This window comes from Odocoileus virginianus, chromosome 16 (assembly GCF_023699985.2).
Source record: "Odocoileus virginianus isolate 20LAN1187 ecotype Illinois chromosome 16, Ovbor_1.2, whole genome shotgun sequence".
Taxonomy (NCBI): domain Eukaryota; kingdom Metazoa; phylum Chordata; class Mammalia; order Artiodactyla; family Cervidae; genus Odocoileus; species Odocoileus virginianus.
In genome coordinates this window covers 51,226,234-51,251,793 of record NC_069689.1, presented here as the reverse complement: position 1 = coordinate 51,251,793, position 25,560 = coordinate 51,226,234, and the positions used below count along the sequence as shown (strand labels likewise).

Sequence of the window (25,560 nt, the reverse complement as noted above, 5' to 3'; positions counted from 1 at the left end):
ACACTAGAACCTGGTATATTTTATGTGATACGAACAAATTTAAAAGATATCAGATTTTCCTAAGGTTATTTCTGACAAAAATAATAATAATAATAACCCAAACTCCACAGACACCTAATTCACTGACGTTTTATCACATTCCACAGTGTGTGTCCCAGGAGATCAGCATTGTAAGGAAAGCGTTGTAGGGAAGACTCTATAGGAATAAAGAGAAATAGTCCAAGATAAAACATGCCAGTTTCATAATAGCTGGGAACTACCCTAGACATGTTTTCAGTATTAAGGAGCTGAGCCTATATGAGTCCCAGTGGAGAAAAATTCACTTAATATTCATCTATGCCAGGTCCCAGGAATACAGATGTGAACAAAACACCAAAAATCCCTGCCTGCATGGAAGTTACATCCTCATGAAGGTAGAAAATTAATTATTAAGTTGACTGCAAGCATGATGAAGATAAAGTAAATTAGGGAAGATGGTAAAAAGACTGTGAAGGGCTTCCTTGATGGTTAAGACTCTGTGCTCCCAATGCAGGAGGCCTGGGTTCGATCCCTGGTCAGGGAAATGCTGACCACGTGCTATCACTAAGAGTCTGCATGCCACAACTAAAGATCCCACGTGCTGCAACTAAGACCTGGTGCAGCCAAAAAAATAAATATCTTTTTTTAAAAGACTGTGAGAGTAGGTAGGGGTGTTGGGATTTACAAGTTTAAATAGGGTGGGGGAAACCTATTCCAGAAAGAGGGAACAGAAATGGAAACAGCCCCGAGGCAAGTGCAAGGAGTAGGAAGAGGATCAGTTTGGCAAGAACAGAGTGATTAAAATGGAAAATCATGGGGACGTAAGTCAGAGAGATAAGACAGATTCGGGGTGGGGGATACAATGAGGGCAGTGCAGCTGACTGCAAGGATTGGGGCTTTATTCTGAGGGAGATGGGCTGCCAGTGGTTGGCTTATAAGGAAAAAAATAGCATCATCAGATTTAATGTTCTAATGGGATGACTTACTGAGGTGAAACAGGCTATAGGAGCAAGGGTACAAGAAAGCATATTTTAAAATACAGGCAAGAAACAATAGTGGCTCAGTAATAGCATGGTAACTCAGCATTATTTTAGACTATTCCTCCTGATGGTCACAGTTATAAGCTCTGGGTGTTAATAAATACAGTTGTTTGAAGACACTTGTGGAATGACCAGAAGCAGACAGAAAAAGATGTAACGTTTGGAAAAAAGGGAATCACAGGAGGTGAGGTCCACGTGCATATGGCTCCTGCCTTTGCTGACTCCCCAGTCTGTCTGGCATGGCAGGCAGAGTCAGGCAGAGCCTGGAGACTTGTTGGTCCGTGGGATCACAGGAGATGTTCAAGGGCTGCAAAAGCAACTGGTTAGTGAATGGAAGAACTCACAGAATTCCACAAAATGGAGGAAGCCACAGAGGAGGTACACTCAAACTCTCCACTGAAACCCTTTACAAATTATTGGCTGACCCCAGAACTGCACATGTGTAGGGCAAGACTACGAAGAGCCCAAGAGGAAAACAGCTAGAAGAACTAAAGAGCTGAGCTGATTTTTCAGCACATGCCCACTACAGGGAAAACAGCTTGTAGATCGCATCCTTCCAAGATAGAAGAGCTTTTCATCAAAACTTCATAAAGACCACATGTAAGAATAAAGACCACCTCCCAGGACAAAGGTATTCACTTGAAAAGCAATGGTAAAACTAAAACAGACCTGCCCTAACAAGTGCAAAATCAACCCTCCACAAGATTGTGGTGATGTAAAGTAATTTCATTGCTGGGCTGGATGAAGCACAAACTGGAATCAAGTCTGCCAACAGAAATATCAATAACCTCAAATATGCAGATGACACCACCCTTATGGCAGAAAATGAAGAGGAACTGAAGAGCCTCTTGATGAAAGTGAAAGAGGAGAGTGAAAAAGCTGGCTTAAAACTCAACATTCAAAAAACTTAATATCATGGCATCTGGTTCCCTCATTTCATGGCAAATAGATGTGGAAACAATGGAAACCCTGACAGACTTCATTTTCTTGGGCTCCAAAATCACTGTAGATGGTGGCTGCAGTTATGAAATTAAAAGACACTTGCTCCTTGGAAGAAAAGCTATGACTAACCTAGACAGTGTATTCAAAAGTAGAGACATTACTTTGCGACAAAGGTCCATCTAGTCAAAACTATAGTTTTTCCAGGAGTCATGTATGGATGTGAGAGTTGAACCATAAAGAAGGCTGAGTGCCAAAGAACTGATGCTTTTGAACTGTGGTGCTGGAGAAGACTCCTTGGACTGCAAGGAGATCAACCCAGTCAAGCCTAAAGGAAATCAACCCTGAATATTCATTAGAAGGAGTGATGCTGAAGCTGAAGCTCCAATACCTTGGCCACCTGATGCAAAGAGCCAACTCATTAGAAAAGACCCTGATGCTGAGAGAGATAGAAGGCAGGAGGAGAAGGGGACTAGATGAGATGGTTGGATGGCATCACCAACTCTGGACATGAGTTTGAGTAAACTCCAGGAATTGGTGATGGACAGGAAGGCCTGGTGTGCTGTGGTCCATGGGGTCACAAAGAGTCAGATACAACTGAGTGACTGAACAACAACAAAGTAATTTCACTACCTTCTAAAACAAAATTCAACATTCTTCAAAGGTAGAAGACAGGTTTGAGATTCTCTACAGTACATCCCCCACAAAGTCCAGTATCAATGAGAAAAACTATTAGGTGAAAACAAAAGAAAAAAAGACATAATAATAATTTAAATAATAAAAATAGATATCTAATTAAATCTAAATAAGAAACTAATTCCAAGATGACTCAGAAGTTGGAATTAGTAAACAAGAACTTTAAATTAGCTACTATAAGGGTTCCCTGGTGGTCCAGTGGTTAGGATTTGGCAGTTTCACTGCCATGACAAAGGTTCAATCCCTTCCCAGGTGGCATTAACAGTAAAGAACCTGCCTGCCAACGTGGGAAACAGAAGAGACACAAGTTTGATCCCTGGGTCAGGGAGATTCTCTGGAGGAGAGAATGGCAACCCACTCCAGTATTCTTACCTGGACAATTCCATGGACAGAGGAGCCTGGCCGGCCACCGTCCACAGGGTCGCAAAAACCCAGACACAACTAAAGCAACTTAGTGCATATGCACATAAATATGTTCAAAGACTTAAGATCGTAATGAATGAACAAATTAAAATATGAGCAAAGAAATGGAAAATCTAAAAAGCAACCAAATGAAAATTCTAGAACCGAAAAATGCAAAATCTGGAATTGAAAAAACAGAAACCACTGAATAGTTTACGTACAGACTGGCTGTAACAGAAGGAATCATCGTGATCCTGAAAATCAGTGGACAGAAATCATATAAGCCACAGTTTAAGAGTATTCACCAAGTTCCCAGAATAATCAATCAAAGGGGATTCATACAGAACCAGTGGAGAATTTAATCGTCATGCCCATTCCTAGTCTAAAGAGGCGAGGGGGTGTGGTATCAGAACCCAGAGAGAGTTGAAGAAATGCCAGCACTCTCCTGCCCCTGACCTCTTCCCACACCTTCCAGTGGCCCCACCAAGCAGAAGCTCAGGGGAACAGGAGTCAGTGGGTTCCATGTGCAAAAACCCCAGGCCCAAAGCAGGCTGGGGAAAACGGAGACTGGATCTAGAGGGAAAACAGGGAATATCTAGATCACACATCTAAATATATCCCAGTAAGCAATTTAAAAGACAAAGGAGGACTTCCCTGGTGGTCGAGTGGCTAAGAATCCACCTGCCAATGCAGGGGACAGGAGTTCAATCCCTGGTCCAGGAAGATCCCACCTGCCACAGGCAACTAAGTCTGTGTGCCACGACTATTGATCACTTGCTCTCGAGTCCTCGAGCCACAACTACTGAAGCCCACGAGCCCTGGAGCTCGTGCTCTGCAACAAGAGAAGCCACTGCAATGAGAAGCCCAAGCACTGCAACTAGAGAGCCGGCCCCTCCTTGCCACAACTAGAGAAAAGTCTGCTCACAGCAACAAAGACTCAGCACAGCCAAAAAAAAAAATTTTTAATTAATTTTAAAACAATAAATAAAAGACAAAAGAAAAAAAAAAAACCACTCCAGCATAAATCCTAGGTCACTTACAAAGGAATAAAACTCACACTGCCCAGAGTTCCTGAAGCAATAGCAAGAAGTCCCAAAAGACAATACAGTAATATCTACTCAATTTTGAGCAGCAAGGTTGCAAACATTTTTCAACCTAGTCAAAAGGTTTTTCACGTGTAAAGGCAACAGAAAGTTATTCTCAGATGTCTAAGGATTAGAAAACATATCCTGCATGTTGTTTTGTGAAAAAATTACTTGGCCAGCTAAATATATATAGTATATATACTAAGGCCAGCTGGAAGAAAAGTCAAAATTAAGAACTCAGAAACAGAGAATTTGTGGTATAAAATAATTTCTGTAATGATTCAACTTAGGCGAGGAAGGGCTTATGCATTAAAATTATCTTTTTCTTTTTTAATTTACAGTTGAACAACATAAGACAGATGATGGATGCATCAAATCCACAGCCTGCTTCTAGGATGGGAGGGAAGAGTGAGAGGCTTGGAATCTGCACGGACACAGAAGTTTGAAGAAATGGTCCAAAGTTATGTAGGCACTGGACTAATGGATCTTCCTTGCCTCTGCTGGGCACCAGACTCACCAATCCCATTAGATGATGTCCTATTAGATGGAATCTGGAGCTTGGGGCAAGGTTTGGCCCTGTAAGCTTTACTCAAGTGTTTCTATTCTGGATCTGATCTTCCCCACTGCTATATTCTTCACCGTGCAAAACATACATTATCTCCCATATTTGATTCCCTGAAACAATTAACATATTGTCTTTCCCCACAACTTTCTAACAATGGCTAAACTTCTCAGAGGATTGAGACACAGTGCAAAGAATCACTGAATAATCTTCACAAAAACCTAGTGCTAATAAGGAATCACATAATAGCTAACTTCATTGTAAAGTAACTTGAGAAATTATTTTTCTCATTGAGTGAAGGAAAAAATCTGGTAGAATATATGTCGGACCAGTAACAAAGATTATTTCTAGGGGTTGGATTACAGCCAATTTGGACTTTTCATATTAACAACTGCAATTCTATAATTTTTCTAATTTTTTACAACAATCATGTTATATACTTAAACTAGAAAAGTGTTTAAAGAAATCATTTGAAAATAAAATAAAGTTCCCTGTGCTGTACAGTATTTTCAGTTTTTTCAGTCATGTCCGACTCTTTGCAACCCCATGGACTATAGCCCCCAGGGTCCTCTGTTCATGGGATTCTCCAGGCAAGACTACTGGAGTGGGTAGCCATTCCCCTGTCTTTTCTTACGATGTCTTTGTCTCATTTTAGAATCATAAAGAATCTGAATAATTTTCCCTTATTCCCTTGGGAATGCCTTCCACTCAGTAAATTGGGCTTCCCCAGTGGCTCAGCTGGTAAAGAATCCACCTGCAATGCAGGAGACCTGGGTTCTATCCCTGGATTGGGAACATCCCCTGGAGAAGAGAAAGGCTACCCACTCCAGTATTCTGGCCTGGAGAATTCCATGGACAGAGGAGCCTGGTGGGCTATACAGACAATGGGATCACAAAGAGTCAGACACGACTGAGTGACATGAAAAAAGAGTTCACCAGTGAAGCCTTCAGAGCCTTCAATGCCTGGCCTCTCTTTGTGGGAAGTTCTCTGGTTATTAATCTCTTCACTTGTTATAGGTCAATTCAGAATTTCTACTTCTTCTTGTCAGTTTTAGTGGCTTTTATCTTTCTAAGAATTTTCCCAGATCATCTAGCTTATCTAAATTATAGGGATACAATTGTTCATAGTACCTCCTTTCAGATTCACTTTTTATTTCTGTAAGATCACTCATAATGTGTCCTCTTCCATTCCTGATTCTAGTAATTTGAGCTCTTTCTTTTTTTGATCAATCTAGCTATAGGTTTGTGAATTTTATAATTATATTAATGAGATAAGAAATCAAAATGTTCACTATATGGGAAACAGGCACAAGGATAAAACCTAAGAAGTTATGTAAAAGCCTCAGAATGACCCATTTGGATTGTAAGCATTAGTATTAACACATTATTCATTTTTATTTTGCCACTGAAAAGGTTTAGGAACAATGAAAAATCCTGAACAGTAGTACAGAGTATGGTACCTCTCAGACTGTGGCATCTAATAACCATTCCCCACAAAGGTAACTAGAGATCATGCAAACATACCCGGTTCTAGGTCTGAGGCAGGACTGTCAGGGACAGCTGTGCAGAAAGCAGGGAGGCTATCTAAGAAAAATGCGGCCATTTCAAAATGACACAAAAGCCAACTTAAAGGAGCGTCATTGGCTATAGATGGTACAATGTGAATATCAAAGGCATCAAGGGCTTTACATGAATAAACTCAGTTGATCCTTACATCAACCCTGTGAGTTATCTCCAGACTAGAGTCAGAGAAACTGAGACACAGAAAGAGGTTAAAAGTCACTTGGCCCCGAGACCCACAACTACTGAGCCCAAGTCTCTCAAGTACTGAAGTCCGCCCCCAGACTGCTGAGCTCCGCAACAAGTGAAGCCAGGGACTCCCCCGGTGGTCCGGTGGTTAAGAATCTGCCTGCCAGCGAAGGGGGCATGGGTCTGATCCCTGCTCCGGGAAGATCCCACATGCCGCAGAGCAACCGAGCCCGTGTACCACAACTACTAGAGCCCGCCTGCGCTCTCCAGTCCAGGCTCCACAAGAAAAGCTGCTGCAGTGAGAAGCCCGAGCTCCGAAGCTAGAAAATAGACCCCACTAGCTGCAACCAGAGAAAGCCCACATGCAGCGACAAAGACCCACCACAGCCAAAAATATAAATAAAGAATACATAAATAAAAATTAAAAAAAAAAAACCACTGCAATGAGAAGCCCGCACACCACAACTAGAGAGTCGCCCGCTCTCTGCAACTACAGAAAAGGCCCACTTGCAGCAATGAAGACCCAGCACAGCCAAAGTAAATCATATATATAAATATATGTTTAAGAAAAAAAGGATGACTCTTTAAAAAAATAAAAGGTCACTTGGTCCCTTTCTCACTGTTAGGAAGTGGTGGACCTGAGCACAAACCCAGGTCCCCAACCTCAGAATGTGTACCTAACTTCCATTTTTATCTGCCTGTCAATAGTTATTTTATCATCAGAAAAACAAAGTGCTGTTTTTAAACACTCTTATCATACATTTACTCTGTAAGTTTTCTAGAGTTGAAATTAAAAAACTGGCACTAACATTTTAGCTTTTAAACTCGGCTCTTTGGGTGAAATGCCTCAGACTAATAGCAGAGGCGGAGCATTCTTGAAGATCATGGCTTTCACAGTCTTTGGCTTGGTAGGCAGAGCTGGGCTCCCGCTCCGAAGTGCTGTCTGGAGGTAGCCTAGTTCTGTGCTGGAGGCTTTTAAACAGATAGATATATCAAGTGTCAGATATTCAATCCATGGCAGCTCTTATTAATATGAAAATCCCATTTGCAAAGGGCTTTTTCTACCCCATTGAATTGGCCCAGTAAAGTAATCCTGTTGAAAACAAAGACCTGTCTCCAGAAGCCCAGGAGGAGCTGCATGTTATTTGCATAGATTTGCATATCAATTCATAGCTGGTGGAACTACTCATTAAGGGCTGGATTATCTCGGGCTACTGAAATCCTAGGAGGCAAATATTTCTCAACTAATCAATTCAGTAGATTAGAAATCTCCTCTCTTTCCCTGCTATGAACCTCTCACCTCCAAAAAACAATAGTAGGTCTTCATCCAAACCCAGGTTTTCCATGGAAATTCTATGGGGGTCGGGAGCTGGGTGGCCACTGGATGAGGATTCTGAAGGAAGGAAGCAAGAAACACACTCCAGGCCAGGAGTCAGTTCAGATCCAAAGTTAGCATCCCTCTCTGAGATGCAGAGTCTGCAAAGGAACCTAGACCAAGAGCAGAAGCCCCAGGCTTCTCCACACCATCTCTTTTCTCTGGTCCCCCTCTCAACTGCCTTCTCTGATTCCCCTCTGCCTGCATCCAAAATTCCTTTAGTTCCACCCTTCCTCTCCCTCACATCCTTCCCCTCATCTTCAGCCTCCCGCTCTGGCCTCAAGAATTAAGGAGGGGAGGCTTAGTTGTCTACCTTCTTTCCTCTGAAAGAGTTATTGAAAAATAGCATCTGTGGCTACTTTAGGATACAAATTTAATTCTTATTGGTTCACATCTTATTTGACATAGAAATTTTTGATTCAGTAATTATTCATGAATAAAAAGAAAAGTTAGGAATATAATAGATACTACTTTCAAGAAGTATGTGAAGAGCCTGATTTGAAGAGCCGATTCATTGGAAAAGAGCCTGATGCTGGGAAACATTAAAGGCAGGAGGAGAAGGGGCTACAGAGGATGAGATGGTTGGATGGCATCACCAACTCAATGGACATGAGTTTGAGCAGACTCTGGGAGTTGGTGATGGATAGGGAAGCCTGGCATACTGCAGTTCATAGGGTTGCAATGAGTCAGACACGACTTAGCAGCAACTGAACAACTTTCAAGAAAATAGCTAATGCTAATCATGAATATTAAAATCTAAATGGCTGGGATCATATTGAATCTGCACAGCAAATCACAGATATTGGACATCTTGACACTATTGCCTGGCACTATACTGCACAGAATAATCAAGAAATGTCATCTGTTTGTCTGGGTTGCCAAGTATTGCATAAAAAACTACTGTATTGGACTTCTCTCGTGGTCCAGTGGTTAAGAATCTGCCTGCCAATGCAGGGGACACAGGTTCAATCCCTGGTCCAGGAAGATCCCCCATGCCAAGGAGCAACTAAGCCTGCAATGCCACAACTACTAAAGTCCACACACTTAGAGCCTGTGCTCCACAAAAGAAGCCACTGCAATGAGAAGCCCAAACACCACCACAAAGACCTGGTGAAGCCAAATAAATAACTACCCCATGACTTAACTGGCATAAAACGAGCATTCTGCTTGCACCAGATTCTGTGAGTTGGGAACTCAGAGAGGGCTCCGCTGGCTTTTCTGCTCCATACAGCATCTCCAAGGATCATCCACTCAGCTGAATTCAGCTGGGTCGGAACTGGAGGGGAGTTTTCAAGGCTTCACTCCTCTGCATTTTTTCATGTGGTCCCCCTCTTTTCACACGGTTAGCTTGGGCTTCCTCACAGCGTGGTGGTCTCAAGGTATTCAGACTTTTCACAGTTTGATTCAAAAGGCAGCATTCTGAATGAGGCTTCAAAGAAAGCATTCCAACAGTGAAGGTAGGAGCCGCCAATCTCTGAAGGCCTCGTCTCAGAAGTTACACAGCGCCACTTTCGTTGCTTTCAGTTGGTCAAAATGAGTCCCAAAGCCAGCACAGATTCAAAGAGCAGGGGAATAGGCTCTACCTGTTGATGGGAGAGCAGCAAAGAATGCGCATCCATCTTTTTAATCCATCTCACCGTTACTTGGCAGTGGTGTCCACATCTATGTTTGAACTGTGTGACTATCTTCTAAACCTTTTTCCATGGCCCTGGGAGTTCTCTCAAACCAGAGAACACAGGCCTTTCTGAAACACTGACTTAAACATGTCATCCTCTCTCTCTCTAAAATTCCTCTAGGATCCCACTGACTTTGGGAGAGAAAAACCTTTCATAAATTGCTGCGCTCTACAGACAGACAAGCGGGCTTCCGTCTACCTGCCAATGCAGGGGAGGTGGGTTCGATCCCCGGGTGGAGAAGATCCCCTGGAGAAGGAAAGGGTGACCCACTCCATTATTTGTAGTTGTTGTTCAGTAGCTTGGTCAGGTCCAACTCTACAACGCCACAGACTGTAGCCCACCAAGCTCCTCTGTCCATGGGATTTCTCAGGCAAGAATACTGGAGTGGGTTGCCACTTCCTTCTTCAGGGGATCTTCCCGACACAGGGATCGAAGTTGAGTCTCCTGCTTGGCAGGTGGATTCTTTACCACTGAGCCACCCGGGGTGTTATTGCCTGGAAAATCCCATGGACAGAGAAGCCTGGCGTGCTTCAGTCCATGGGGTTGCAGAGTCAGATACAACTTAGTGACTAAAGAGCAACAGCGGCCTCACACACACATGCACACCTATTTCCTCCCGCAGACAACTCTCGCACAAGCAAGCACACAATACACACAGTCAATCACGTACATGCTGGTGACTGCCAACCGCCCAGGACCATCAGGACAGCGTGGGCATCACACAGCCATGACCCTTTCCTCACCGCAGTCACATACAGCCTCTCCAGCCTGACCAACCCCAGGAGGGTCCCAGAAGGGGGAGGCCAGGGCAGTTACCTGCACGGTTTTGGTGTCTGAGCTCAAGTGGTTCAAGACTGAGCAGAGGGACCTCCCTGATGGTTCAGCGGCTAAGACACTGCACTCCCAATGCATGGGGCCTGGGTTCAATCCCTAGTCAGGGAGCAAGACCCCACATGCTGCAATTAAAGATCCTGCATGCAGCAACTAAGAAAAAAGAAAAATGCCACATGCTGTAACAAAGATCAAAAGTCCTGGGTCCATCCTGCAACGAAAAGTTGGTGCAGCCAAATAAGTAAACAAATAACTAATAAAAATGTTTTTAAAAAAAAAAACTGGGCAGAGTTCATGAAGTTACAGTTTAGGACTGGTGGCCATAGGAAGGCAAGGGCCCTAGAACAAGTGTCTGTTAATAAACAGCTGTTTGGCTAATGGTTGTTTTGCCCAGGTGAGCAGCCAGTTGTTCTGAGACTGGGGCTATGTGCCCCAATGCACAAGCTCTTATTTGAATAAACTGGTTTTCAGGAATTTCCAAAGCAAACAGTGAGATATTGAAAGGTTTACATTGTTTTCTTCCTGGGTAAGAACTTTCTGGAATACACAGCCATCTTGTTGACACAGCTGGTTTCTGTCTTTCATCCTGAGCGCTCACCCACGTGCAACTCAGGCCAGAGCACGCAGTCGGATGATGAGTGGTCCTGCTCTTCCTCTAGCTTTGCATTTTCACATCCTCACGCTCTTTCCTAGCAAAGTTTATATTCTCTCTTCATAAGTGCCATGTGTGCTCATCACCGGAAAGTTTGAAAAGAAAAAACAGCTAGAAGAAGTCATAGTGTACACACAGGGGTTAATGGTCAGAGATGCAGCTGTATCAGTGTCCTAGGGCTGCCGGTAACAAATTGCATGGGGACTTAAATGTATTCTCTCACAGTTCTGGAGGCCAAAAGTCTGAAATCAAGGTGTTGGCAGAGTTCTAAGAGAATTTGTTCCATGCTTCTCTTGCAGCTTCCGCTGGATCCCAGAAACGCTTGGCAGTCCTCAGGTGGGGCTGTGTTAACTCCAGTCTCTGCCTCCACAGAAGCCTGGCCTTTTCTCTGTGTGTCTCTGTGTATATTTTCTCCTCTTCTTACAACACCAATCCCTGGATTTATGCCCCACCTTAAATCCATGACAATCTAATCTCAAGATCCTTAACTCAGTTACATTTGAAAAAAACTCTTAGTATATCCAAGTAAAGTGGACAATATTTCAAGGTTCCGGTGGACATGAGTTTTGGGAGGCCACTATTCATCCACTCTATGGGTATAAGAGCCCTAAATTTTCACCTACCTTATCAGGAAGCCAACAGGTAATGTCTAAAATCAATAAACCAAGAAATGGCGACCTGAGCCTACTATTGTGAGGAGTGGTGGGAAGAATTAAAGGCTTGAACAGTGCTCCTAAGGAGAGGAGGGAGAAGTCGGAAGGGGGATCACTCTTTTTCACACTTTTGTTTCCCAGTACTTTTTTTTTTTGGCTGCGCTGGGTCTTGTTGCTGGGACGGCTCAGCAGCTGTGGGGCACAGGCTCAGCCGCCCTGCAGCCCGTGAGATCTTCCTGGACCGGGCCTGAAACCGTGGCTCCTGCACTAGCAGGCGGACCTCCTGCTTTAGCCAGCAGACCTCCAGGGAAGTCCTTTCCAGTGCTTCTTGACCCTAAATGATCAAATTACTTTTTTTGGGAAAACCCAAAACTAAGAAGAAAATGTTTTTTTTCACCCATGTGCTTTTTCTTCCTTATGCTTCTCCACACTTATCTAGAAAAAAAAAAAAATTTTATTTCCAAATGAATGAAAATTTTTTTACCCAGTGGTATTATTATAATAATTAGAGTTAGCATTTTGATATATATATACCCTCTCCAGGGTGTGGAGAAAAGGGAACCCTCTTACACTGTTGGTGGGAATGCAAATTAGTACAGCCACTATGGAAAACAGTGTGGAGATTCCTTAAAAAGCTGGAAATAGAACTGCCATATGACCCAGCAATCCCACTTCTGGGCATACACACCAAGGAAACCAGATCTGAAAGAGCCACATGCACCCCAATGTTCATCGCAGCACTGTTTATAATAGCCAGGACATGGAAGCAACCCAGATGCCCATCAGCAGACGAATGGATGAGGAAGCTGTGGTACATATACACCATGGAATATTACTCAGCCATTAAAAAGAATTCATTTGAATCACTTCTAATGAGATGGATGAAACTGGAGCCCATTATACAGAGCGAAGTAAGCCAGAAAGATAAAGACCATTACAGTATACTAACACATATATATGGACTTTAGAAAGATGGTAACGATAACCCTATATGCAAAACAGAAAAAGAGACTCAGATGTATGGAACAGACTTGTGGACTCTGGGAGAAGGCGAGGGTGGGATGTTTCAGGAGAACAGCATTGAAACATGTGTATTATCTAGGGTGAAACGGATAACCAGCTCAGGTTGGGTACATGAGACAAGTGCTCGGGCCTGGTGCACTGGGAAGACCCAGAGGGATCGGGTGGAGAGCGAGGTGGGAGGGGGGACTGGGATGGGGAATACATGTAAATCCATGGCTAATTCATATCAATGTATAACAAAAACTACTGTAATGATGTAAAGTAATTAGCCTCCAACTAATAAAAATTAAAAAAAAAAAAAAAAAAAAAAAAAAAAAAAATATACCCTCTCCAAATTTTCTAGGTTGCTCAGACTATGCAATAGTGAAACCAGGTTAGTTCCACCTCACTTCATAATTAAACACACGACCTTTGTATTTAAATGAACATTATTTTTATGGCTATGCAAAATCCATTATTTACTTCAAATTAGTCCCTATTTTTTCACATTATTAATAACAGTGAAATATATATATCTTTGAGCAGTTTTTTGTTGTATTCAGATGACTTCCTTGAAATATATTCCAATTTCTAGAAACTTCTATTACAGGGGCATGGCTGTTTTGACAATTTTGGATATATCTGCCAAAGTACTAATACATTTTAGGGGATAAAGAGTTAACACTGTGTCCTATAACAGCTCACACAAAATACTGGTCTTTCTTCTCACCCTCTCTTCTCAGTGAAAGCCTGTATCCTAGGATTTTGATTTATTTATTTTTACTCAAAGGATAATTGCCTTCCAGTGCTGTGTTGGTGTCTATCAAACATCAACATGAATCGGTCACAGACTCACCCATGTCCCCCCACCTGAACACCCCGTATTACAGGACATCGAGTCGCTGGTCTGCTGCCCCCCGTTTTACTTACAGGCCCAAAGTAGAGTACTCTGAGATTACCCTCAGGGCTTGCTAAAAAGTAGACAAACTGCTCACCTCCAGCCGGCCAATAGAGGGAGAAAACCAAAGTCCTTTTGACTGATTCCCAGACATTTTATGGTTTTGGTTTCCTTCTGTTCGATTTTTTGGCCATTGTTTTACTTTCTGTCATTACATGATGCTCCAGGATCATCTTATAATCTCCCTACTGCAATCCTAAAGTCAATGGCATTTCCAAGGGACCCTTCAGTTCAGTTCAGTTCAGTCGCTCAGTTGTGTCTGACTCTTTGCGACCCCATGAACCGCAGCACACCAGGCCTCCCTGTCCATCACCAGCTCCCGGAGTCCACCCAAACCCATGTCCATCAAGTTGGTGATGCTATCCAACCGTCTCATCCTCTGTCGTCCCCTTCTCCTCCTGCCCTCAATCTTTTCCGGCATCAGGGTCTTTCCAAATGAGTCAGCTCTTCGCATCAGGTGACCAAAGTATTGGAGTTTCAGCTTTGTGTTCAATGAACACCCAGGACTGATCTCCCTTAGGATGGACTGGTTGGATCTCCTCGCAGTCCAAAGGACTCTCAAGAGTCTTCTCCAACACCACAGTTCAAAAGCATCAATTCTTTGGTGCTCAACCTCCTTTATAGTCCAAGTCTCACATCCATACATGACCACTGGAAAAACCATAGCCTTGAGTAGACAGACCTTTGTTGGCACAGTAATGTCTCTGCTTTTTAATATGCTGTCTAGGTTGGTTGTAACTTTCCTTCCAAGGAGTAAGCATCTTTTAATTTCATGGCTGCAATCACCATCTACAGTGATTTTGGAGCCCATAAAAATAAAGTCAGCCACTGTTTCCACTCTTTCCCCATTTATTTGCCCTAGTCACTTTTACTGGGGAGTGGAATTTAGAAACTAAGATGCAGGCTTTGAAGGTGCTCTTTGTTACTGGGGTGTCACTCCTTCAGGCCTTCTCAGCAGAAAGAGCTAGGAAATATGTGCATCCATGCCACCTTTTGTCATTAAACCAGTTTATGGGGTTTTTTGCTTTCCACTGCCAAACTTTGGGTGCTGAGGAAAACATCGGAGCTAGAACCATCCTGAATTATCTCTATGCAAGAAAGCAATTTGCTAGGGAAAAAAGGAACTCCAACAACTTTTTGTTGCATGCACTACTGGGGTAGGTTTGCTAGATAAAATACAAGTCCCCCAGTTGAAGTGGCATTTTGGATAAATGACAAATACATTTTTAGTGTAAGCATGTCCCCTGCCAAGATTCTTTATCTGAATTCCAATGTGCCTGGAGTTTTGTATTTTTATCAGTCAATTCTGGCAACTGCAGAGTGGGGGCAAAAGTTGAAGTAGGGGTTATAAGAACTTGGCTAGAGGAAGCATTAGCACATCAGAGAAGAACAAAGACCAACCTCTGTACCTGATCCCAACAGAGCCTGTCATATAAAGGGTGTCATCAGCCAAGAAAAATCTATAAACCACACCAAGGTCAATAAACTTGGTACACGTAGGTGTCCTTCAAAAGGCAGCTCAAATGTCACATCTTCTTTGAAGTTTCTTTAACTCTGCCCCATGCCAAACAAACTGTGACTTGGCTGTGCTCTCCAAAGCCCCACGCCCATGGTCCTATAGAGGCCTGAGCAATCTAAAGAAGAGGCAGGCATTGTTCTTGGACTATCCAGGCGGTTGCTCTGCACATCTCTGAGCTCGCTATGTACACAGGTCTCACTCTGTCCATCTCTGCAGAAGCACTGTCTACCACAGCTCCAGAAAGTCTGCAGAGGCCCTATCAACATTTCCTCAATGAACAAGTGAACAAATGAACGATCGCTCCCATTTTAGAGATAGGGGAAACAAGACCCAGATTAATTCAAGTCCACACTTAAATTTTTAAGTTTTTTTTTTTTGTGTGTGTGTGTGCATTTCTATTTTAATGAGTCCACTATGAACAAGAATGATAAATGATGCTTCAGAAGCTGGAGTGGAGGAGCCTGACTATTCTGCTGGGCAGAGACGTCCGCTATGAAGGACACAGCCCCGCCCTTCCTAGCCTGGGGCCAGCATGGCATGGAAGGTGGCAGGCCAACGGGTGCCTTTTGGACTGAAGTCAAGAGCTCCACATTTCATTCCGACCCTGACCTTGGACAAATCACTTTGCCTCGGTTTTCTCCTCTGCAAACTGCCAGGAATTATCTAAACTAAGCAATCTCTGCAGTGCTTTGAGCTGGTTTCTCTGTCCAATCATCAACTAGGATTTGTTGAGCCCCTTCTGTGGTACCTTTCTTGAAGGAAAGTTACATGGCTCAAAATAGCCTGGAGTTAAAACTCCCCTCCAGGTCCTCCCCACCATTCTAGGCAAAACAAAGGACTCTCTCACCCGAAGAAAAAAATGGACATTAAGGCTGATTACACCCAGCTCCCAGCCAGTCCAGCCTCTGGCCGATCTCCAGAATTCCTTGCCCCAGCCGTTTAACTACTCCAAACCACCTTGGAGAATAGGCCCCCTTAATACAGTAGCTTTCCACACACATGCCTGTATATACTTACTCTTTTCCTGGGTTAGGGCAGCAGCTCACTAATCTGACTGCTGCCCCTTCTCGCCTCATTAAAGGTGATCTGTTCCTGTAAAGTGGCGGTCTCCTTCTTTTTCCGAACCTTGCCTTCTCTAACTCCCTTACCCTACCCTTCTGAGGGTACAAATTGAAATGCGAACACTGTCCTCAGGGAGCTGGAGAGACAGAGACGTGAAACTAACTGGGCTGAGTGTGGTTGGTACCGTGGTATTAAAAGCAGTGCCCTCCACTTCCCTGGCGTGCACACTCACCGAGTGCCAGCCACAGCGCCAATTGCCACTGTCGCCTTGTGACTGGGTGTCATTTTAATCCCCATGTAGGGAGGCAGCATGACTCGCTCAAGATCGCTTAGCTAGCCGTGCGAGAGCTGCCACTGAAACTCAGGTTTGTCTGACTCAGAAACCAGCACGCACACCCAGGCGGCTATGCTGCTCCCCTGGTAGCGATACATGAAGGAAACAGAAGGGGAACTTCCCTGGGGGTCCAATGGTTAAGAATCCTCCTCCAACGCAGGGGACATGCATTCAATCCCTGGTTGGGGAGCCAAGATCACACATGGGCAACTAAGCCCACAGATCACAATTAGAAAAAGTCCACGCCACAGCAAAGACCCAGCACAGCCGAAAAAAAAAAAGAACAGAAAGTACAAAGTAGGGCATAGGGAAAGTTTCTTATGGCCTCTCTAACTATGACACAACATCCAGGAACCATTAAATAATAATTTAAACAATTCAGTTCAGTTGCTCAGTTGTGTCTGACTCTTTGCAACCCCCTGGACTGCAGCACACCACCAGGCTTCCCTGTCCATCACCAACTCCTGGAGCTTACTCAAACTCATGTCCATCGAGTCAGTGATGCCACCCAACCACCTCATCTCATCCTCTGTCATCCTCTTCTTCTCCTGTCTTCAATCTTTCCCAGCATCAGGGTCTTTTCCAAGGAGTCAGCTTTTCGCATCAGGTGGCCAAAGTATTGGAGCTTCTTCAGCTTCAGTATCAGTCCTTCCAATGAGCACCCAGGACTGATCTCCTTTAGGATGGACTGGTTTGATCTCCTTGCAGTCCAAGGGACTCTCAAGAGTCTTCTCCAACGCCACAGTTCAAAAGCATCAATTCTTAGGCATCCAGCTTTCAAGTCTCACATCCATACATGACTACTGGAAAAAGCATAGCTTCGACTAGACGAACCTTTGTCGGCAAAGCAATGTCTCTGCTTTTTAATATGCTGTCTAGGTTTGTCATAGTTTTTCTTCCAAGGAGCAAGTGTCTTTTAATTTCATAGCTGCAGTCACCATCTGCAGTGATTCTGGAGCCCAAGAAAATAAAGTCTGTCACTGTTTCCATTGTTTCCACATCTATTTGCCTTGAAGTGATAATTTTAAATAATAATAGGCATCATATATAGAATTTATTATAAAAAATAAAAGAAAAAAGAATTTACTATGTTATAATGAGAGTATTGTTAAGGACACTTTAAATATATTAAGCATTTACTCTTCACAGAAACTGGTTGAATAGTATTTGGCACATCCATATAATACTTTGCCCTCTAAAAAGAGTGAGGAAGCACCTTACAGATTGAGATGAGACCATTTCAAGATATGTAAAAGATTAAAAAGCCACACAAGGTTGTTACTACGATCCCCATTTCAAAGAGGAGGGAGACGAAGCACAGAGAAGCAAGCGTCCGAAGCCACACGGCCTATTTATGGGCAGAGCCGGAACCTGAAGCTAGACAGTGAGACGCAAGAACCTGTTCTCTGATCCATTACGCTGTATTGTCAAAAGTCAAACATAAATGACAAACTGGAAGAAGAAAAACTTTGAAACTCATCACAAAAGGCTAATCTCCTTAATATGTTAAGGCCCTCTAAGAAAAAAGGCCAACAACACCACGGAAAAATAGGCAAAGCCTCTGAATAGATGGTGGTGGTGATGGTTTAGTCGCTAAGTCATGTCCAACTCTTGCGATCCCATCGACTGTAGCCCACCAGGCTCCTCTGTCCATGGGATTCTCCAGGCAGGAATACTGGAGTGGATTGCCATTTCTTCTCCAGGGGATCTTCCCAACTCAGGAATTGAACTCAGGTCTCCTGGGTTCAATTGCAGGCAGATGATTTACCAACTGAGCTATGAGGGAAGCCCTTCTGAATAGACAGCTCACTAAAACTAAATACATACAAGAAAAATGCAGATTGTAACCCTACTGAGATACCATTTCTCACAGACCAATTTGGCACAAACCCAAAAGTTTGACAAGACACTCCATGAGGCTGTGAGAAATGGCTTCACATCCTTTACTGAGGGGATGCAAATCAGCTCAGGATCTACAGATGGCAGTTTAAAATGACAAACCTATACACCTGGCAAAGCTACATCTAGAAATTATTCTCCAGATAACTCACACATGCAAAATGGCATTAAGTTAAGGCCCATCTTTGCAACCTTCTTTGTGATGGTAAAGTCTTGAAAACAGCCTTAACACCCATCAACAGAAGCTGCTTTTATACATTTGGCACATTCATATAATGGAATACTTTGCACTTTAATAAGATTGAAGAAGCACTCTACAGATTGACATGAGACAACATCAAGATTCATGAAGGAAAAAAGCAAGGTGCAGAACAGTGTGCGTGATACATTATTCTTTCGTGTATATTATATATTCTTTTGTGTAAAAAGAAAAGGGAAAGGAATAGTTCTTGACTTGTACACACATTAAAAAATATCTCTAAAAAAAAAAATCTCTGGGGCAAGACAGAAAAAAGGTAGATGGAGAGCAATGATGAGAAAGAGAGCTTCCTTTATACCTTTTGCATTTTTGAGGCTTAAACCACATATTTGCTTTAGGTGTTTTAAAATTTTTTATATAATTTTTTTATTTTTGGCGGTGCTGGGTCTTCACGGCAGCCCGGGCACTTTCTCTAGGTGTGGGAGAGTGGGGGCTACTCTCTAACTGTGGTGCAGGGACTTCTCACTGTGGTGGCCTCTCTTGTTGCGGAGCACAGACAGGCCCTAGGTTTGGGGCTTCAGTAGTTGTGACGTGTGGGCTCAGCAGCTCTGGCTCCCAGGCTCTAGAGCACAGGCTCAGTAGTTGTGGAGCATGGGCTTAGTTGTTCTGCAGTATGTGGGATCTTCCTGGACCAGGGATCGAACCCATGTCCCCCACACTGGCAGGCAGATTCTTTACCACTGAACCACCAGGGAAGCCCTTATTTAAACAAAGACTGTTTGTTTAAAGACTTATATAAACAAAGACTATTTAAATGAAAAAAGAAAGGTCTTTCAGAGAAGGAATCATTTTAGAACTCTCTGGCTCCAAGATGACAACCCAATGGTCCTGCAATGAAATAGACTCTTCATGAACCCATCATGGCTAAAAAACAAAATAAAAGGATATTAAAAGACCCCCATGGGTGCAGCGAGATTCTTTCATTCTAAACCACTCATACAGCTCCCATTGCCTTTCCCCATTGTGCTCCTGAGGCTCATTGAAAGCTAAGACTCAGGCACCACTGACATCTAGTAACATAGGTAACTGGGCAACCAGGCTTCCCTCGTGGTTGTCATGGCAACGGTGATGTTCCTACAGTTGGGTTTTCATTGTGAGGTAATTATCAGGCCTTGTGGTGGGCTCCTCAACATTTGCCGCTATTTCCATCAATGACAGTTATGAATGAGCTTAAATGAGATGCAGTTTCAATCGAACTGTTAAGAGATGCTGTGAATTGAGTCCGATTTACACCTCCTTCCATCACGGAGGGCAAACCTTTTGAATTGTTTGATTAGCACAGTTCAGAGATGGGGAGCCACTTGGACAGCAGCCGTCAAGCTGCCAGATGGCCAGAGACCCACCATGTTCCAATCCAAGAAGCGCAGTCCTTTCTCTTCCCTCCTTCCCTCCCCCATCCACCGCAAGTCACAGGAGCAGATCCAGCAGGCTCTCAGTTTCAACAGAACTTTGTTAAACCCATGCATGCACGCTCAGTCGCTCAGTCATGTCCACCTCTTTGCAACCCCATGGACTGTAGCCCACCAGCCTCCTCTGTCCATGGGATTTCCCAGGCAAGAATACCAGCATGGATTGCCATTTCCTCCTCCAGGGGATCTTCCTGATCCAGGGATAGAACCCACGTCTCTTGCATTGGCAGGCAGATTCTTTACCACTCAGCCACCTGGGAAGCCTTGCTAAATCCATAGCCGTATACAATCAGCCCCACTTTACACTGGAAAAAAATCTCAAGTTCCTGCTGTGCGGAGTGTCTCCCCTGGAAAGTGCTGGACCCAGGGTCATCACCACATCTCAGCTCCTTCCACTTTAGCTACCTCACTCAGGGGCTGGGGTGACAATTGTGTGTTTGAAACGTGAAACCGAGTTTCACAAAGTTCGTGTGTCTTAGTGGAAAGAACAGGCGCTTCTGCATCTACGGGCTAAATATCAGTAGGAAGTGGCTTTCCGGCTGCCAAAGATCCTGCTTGTCTCTGACAAGCTCCCAGTGACTCTCAACCCCATAGAGACCTATAACCCCTGATTTGAGCAGATACATTACACTCCCTGTCGACTGAGAACAACGGCACAACCTAAAATTTGAGAACTATGCTTTCTTTGGTGGACTTAGTGGGGACTTCATTCTGGGATGCCTATAGCATCTAAGGGACTATTCCAAAGAAGTAAGGGAGGAGCCAGAATATATAGGAGCTTTTGCAAAACAAACGAACAAACAAATGGGGCTTCCCTTCTCAGTGGTAAAGAATCCACCTGCCGATGTAAGACACACGAGTTCGATCCCTGATCCGTAAAGACCCCACATGCCTCAGAGCAACTAAGCCCACGAGCCACAACTACTGAGCCCACAACACCCTAGAGTCCGTGCTCTGCAACGAGAAGCCCGCGCATCGCTACTGCCGAGCAGCCCCCACTCACCGCAAATAGAGAAAAGCCTTCACAGCAGTGAAGACCCAGCACAGTCAAAAATAAATTAAAAAAATTTTTTTTAATGAACAAACAAAAAACTCAGGTAGTCAAACATCAAAGATTACTGCTAATTAAAGAAAAATCTCAAGTTAATGAATTTAGCACTTTATGTATGGGAAGATGCAAGAGTTTGGGCTTAGTGAAATTACTCCTCTGATACACACCTTAGCTATCTAGGGCCGTATTCTGTTCTTCTCCATCCTGAATCCCCTCAGGGTGCTCCATCGAAGCAGCTGCAGTGGCCGATGGTTTGATGGCAACAACTTCCTCTGTTTACTAATGTGACAGGCACCATTCTCTGTCCACATCACTGACATTCAAATACATCACCATCTCTTCCTGCACTGTGTCATTTGGTTCCTATGCTGTATGTACCCTCTTAGAAGTGAATCCATTCTTACTGCCTGTCATTGAAATACAGTTAAAGGAAGTGTTAGGGGAAACCACTGGCTGAAACTGCCCACCCCAGCACCGCTGTAACCATCTGCATGAGTTATTTTACCAGGAGGTCCTGGTAATAAACATGGAACTAACAAGCCACCACCAATGGGAAGAATTGGGAAAGGTCAAAAGGAGACAGGAGACGCCAGTCCATATGTCCTACCAGCTTCCCAGAATCCTTCTCATTGGAAACCATCCTTCTTGATCCATGTACTGCCAGGAAGGACCCGGAGTTAGAATGACGGGCCAGAGACAACCTGGAAACGAATCCCATCACCATAAAATCCAAGACTGTGAGCCACGTGGCAGAGCAGTCCTCCTGGTTACCCTCACCCTCCTGCTCGCCACCTGGGTGCCCCTTCCCAATAAAGTTTCTTGCTCTGTCAGCAAGAGTGTCTCCTTGGACAACTCATTTCTGAGTGTTAGACAAGAGCCCACTCTCGGGCCCTGGAAGCAGTCCCACTTCCTGCAACATAAAGAAGCAGGAGAGAGGAAGTCTCGGTGTCTTTCATCTGCTTGTTTTTAGCTGTGCCACACGGCATGTGGGATCTTAGTTCCCCAGCCAGGAATCGAACCTAAGTCAGAGGAAAGACTGGAAGATGGGCCTGCCTTGTTTGGGCATTGATGAGACAGTGATACAGATGATGGCAATTAATGCAAATAGGTACTTAAATCATGAACAAACATTCATCTTGTAGGCTAGGCCTATCCTTTACCCCAATCCGGAGACCATGGCCCCTTTGGGCCCAGGCTATCAAATTCATCTCAAAGCAGCTCTCCTTGCTGCTTCAGATTGCTTTAAAGGAGCAGTCGCTCAGAAACCTGCATTAAACAGCTACTGAGGAAAGCTGAGTGCTGAAAATTTGATGTTTTTGAACTATGGTGTTGGAGAAGACTCTTGAGAGTCCCTTGGACTGCAAGGAGATCCAACTAGTCCATCCTAAAGGACATCAGTCCTGGGTGTTCATTGGAAGGACTGATGCTGAAGCTGAAACTCCAATACTTTGGCCACCTCATGTGAAGAGCTGACTCATTGGAAAAGACCCTGATGCTAGGAGGGATTGGGGGCAGGAGGAGAAGGGGACAACAGAGGATGAGATGGCTGGATGGCATCACCAACTCGATGGGCATGAGCTTGAGTAAACTCCAGGAGTTGGTGATGGACGGGGAGGCCTGGCGTGCTGCAATTCATGGGGTCACAAAGAGTCGGACACGACTTAGCGACTGAACTGAACTGACTGAGGGGGGCTTCCCTGGTGGCTCTGTGGTTAAAGAATCTGCCGGCCAATGCAGAAGACACAGGTTTGATCCCTAATCCAGGAAGATCCCACAAGCCTCGGAGCATCTAGGCCAGTCCACCACAGCTCCTGAGACTATGCTATGGAGCCGGGCAAGCACAACTACTGAAGCCCGTGTGCCCCAGGGCCTGCAATCCGCAACAAGAGATTCCACCACAATGAGAAGCCCACATCCACAACTGAGAAAATCCCACATGGTAACAAAGACCCAGCACAGCCAAAAATAAATAAAGGATAAAGTCTTTTTAAAAATGAAAGAAAGAACAGCTACTGAGAGGCACAGGGTCGAAAACTGAGGCTTTGTCCTTAAATTCATCTGGATGGAATATTTTCAGGTCAATCACATAGATCTGATTGCTTATACCATTGCTAAGATTCAGTTACGATAAAGTTCCTGAGGTGGTCAAAGAACTAGATCCATGGTCACTCCTTCCTGAGAATCAAGAGAATTGACTAACCAAGTTTAATTTAATTTGGGTCTTTCTTACAAACTTAATAATTTTTTGTAAGCATAAAGCATCCTTCATCATGTGAAGATCTACAGGGAACTAAGCACTTGTCCCTCTGGACAAGGTTATTTGCTTTCTTTTCAACATTCTTATTTAATACATGGTACAAAATGCAAAAGATATAAAAAAGCACCTAGAGAAAAGGACACTGTCGCATTCTGCCTCCCAGAGGCGGCCATGGCACTGGGGGAAGCACGTGAGTCTGTGCACATGCCCTGCTTCTGTTTTGTCTGGGTCATACACCGAAAGTAAAGCAGTCTGTACAGCTTTCATTACCTTAATATTCTATCGTGGTGGCTGTTCCCAGTCAGTACAGATGGAGAGACCCACTCTTTACCACGGCCACACGGCATTCCACTGTAAAGTTATTTTAAATCACTGAACCCCTACACATAGACAATTAGATGGTTTCCAACCTTTTGCTATTGCAAACAATGCTGAAGTTAAATCTTTGTACAAAAGTCCATTCTCTGGGGACTTCCCTGGTGGTCCAGTAGCTAAGACTCCAAGCTCCCAATGCAGGGAGCCCAGGTTCAATCACTGGTCAGGGATCTAGATCCCACATGCAGCAACTAAAACCTAGCACAGTCAAAGAAATAAATAAAATTAATATTTTTTTAAAAAATCCATTCTCTATATGAAAAGATAAACAAGATAAGGTATATACATGTAGTGGAATATTGTGTGTGCTTAGTCGCTCAGTCATGTCCAACTCTTTGCAACCCCATGGACTGTAGTCCACCAGGCTCCTCTGTCCTTGGGATTTTCCAGGCAAGAATACCGGAGCAGGTTGCCATTTCTTTCTCCAGGGGATCTTCCAGACCCAGGTCTCCTGCATTGCAGGTGGATTCTTTACTATCTGAGCCACCAGGGAAGCCTTTGAATGTACTTAACCTAACACATGCTAAAAAATAGTTCAGATGGTAAATTTTATATTTTACCACAATTTTTAAAAGTCCATTTTGTGTATTCTTATTTATTCATTCATACATTTGTCCAATCTTTCCATAAACCTCTGTGTGCCAGAATCACACACAGTTATGTAAGACTTATCCTTGGGCCAAAAAAGACAAAAAGGAATTAAACAGGCAAAGACATGACATGAGGACATTCCAGGCAGAAAGTTCAGGATGTCAGAAATCAAAAACCTGCACTGGTGAAGAGAATGGAGAGATAAGTCAGACATAATGACCTCAGGTACCATGCTGAAAAGAGGAGGTTTTATTCTGTAAGAATAAGTAAATACTCCGAGATGTTTATGCAGATCATCAACCTAACCTGTGTATCATGAGGACTCTGGCTTCTGTGTGGAGACTGGACTTGAGGGAGCCAGGCAGGAGGCCAGACCCAGAGGAGATGGGCACACAACCTTGGGGAGAGGTGATGACAAAGGACTTCCCTGCTGGTCCAGAGGTTGAGAATCCGCCTTCCAGTGCAGGGGACTCCGTTTGATCCCTGGTCGGGGAACTAAGACCCCACAAGCCTCAGAGCAACTAGACCCGTGCATTGCAATGAAGACCCAGTGCAACCAAAAATTAGTTAATTAATTAAATATTCAACTCTTAAAAAAAAAAAAGGAAAGAAATGATGACAACCTCCACCAAAGGTCTTAAATGCACACATCAACAGGGGGCCAGCACAGACATTTCCAGAACCGCCACGTGAGCCAACACCATTGGACCAGAGGACCTCCCGAGGCCACCAGTGTGAGATCCTCACCTGGCCACAGCAGAGGTTATCAACGAAGGACTCCGGGGAATCAGGGGAGCCAGCTCAGGCTCACTGACCGCTGCCAGGTCCGAGCCACGGAGACTGAAGCTGGAAAGGAATCCCTCTGTCCTGCTTCCCTCCAAAGGGGGTCAGGGGGGGTAGCAGTGAGGCCTGGGGAATCCTGACCTGTCCAAAGACAGGAAGCAGGAAACAGCAGTAAATCAGGGTGTAAGTCACCCCTCTAGTGGGCTTCCCTGGTGGCGCAGCAGTGAAGAATCTGTCTGCCAATGCAGGAGACGTGGGTTCGATCCGTCAGTCGGGAAGCTCCCCTGGAGAAGGAAATGGCAACCCACTCCAGCATTCTTGCCTGGAGAATCCCATGGACAGAGGAGCCTGATGGGCTACAGTCCACAGGGTCACAAAGAGTT

The 25,560-nt window shown here is 44.2% G+C and overlaps 1 long non-coding RNA gene across 1 annotated transcript in view; it reads right to left on the bottom strand.

Annotated features, from left to right (window-relative positions):
* LOC139038627 (uncharacterized) overlaps positions 1-16,366 on the bottom strand; it is a 40,694-nt gene extending 24,328 nt beyond the window's left edge. The window contains exon 1 of the long non-coding RNA XR_011491650.1: positions 16,175-16,366. This is a non-coding gene — a long non-coding RNA (uncharacterized lncRNA). The remainder of the gene's footprint in view (positions 1-16,174) is intronic.
* Between the last annotated feature and the right edge of the window lie 9,194 nt (positions 16,367-25,560).